Raw genomic sequence first — 865 nt, 5'->3', positions numbered from 1 at the left:
GGTACGGGCGCGACACCGAGGGTTGCGATCCCGTTACCGGTCACGAAAAAAAGACAAAAAAAAGGGAAAAAAAAACAAACAAAAAAGAATACGAAGCAAAAAAACTTGTGGGGCAAGTGATGTAAAGAATATATTAGGTAGTTTGCCTAGAACATAATGATTAGGGCAGATAATTTTCTGATTTTCAGAAACTTAAATTGCAAAAGGAAATTTCAGTGTACAATTTTAATTTTATAATTTTATTAGCAAACAATGTGTATAGAGGAAATAAAAAACTAGTAAGATAGGACAGGTAAAGTTAAATTGTTAAACTAAATAATGTAATATGAGAACCCAGGCTTTTTCTTTGTGCCAAATGTCACCACAACCTGGTATTAATTAGCAGCTGTATTCAAAACATATAAACAATGGTTTTGGTTGTCCACTTTTAAAAATAATGATATCACTGAAATTTCTATTCTTGGAAATAAAGGCATACACAGCATTTTAAACAAACTTGTATATTTAAACCTCATGCATATAACCATTCTCTAAATCACCACGGGACCAAAAAGGAGCTGAATTAAAATAATGTACATGATACTGGAACTCCAATTCCACCCATCTCATCCAGTGTACTGACAAACCAGAAAACCCCTACCTTACCTGTCTATGCCAAGTAAACACTAACAGCTGGAAGCCACCACTAAATAAGAACCAATGGTCATTAGACAACACCAAAATATAATCTAAAATTTTTGCACATAACTCAAGGAAGTATGACTAAGCATCATTAGTGGAAATCACTCAAAATTTAGTCACAAATGGTAATCTTGACATTAAATCTAGTATTTATTGTGTTAATATTGATATTATTTGTGAGAAA

This window comes from Galeopterus variegatus, unplaced genomic scaffold, assembly GCF_000696425.1.
Source record: "Galeopterus variegatus unplaced genomic scaffold, G_variegatus-3.0.2 Scaffold1579, whole genome shotgun sequence".
NCBI lineage: Eukaryota > Metazoa > Chordata > Mammalia > Dermoptera > Cynocephalidae > Galeopterus > Galeopterus variegatus.
Note: the sequence above shows the minus strand (reverse complement) of the source record.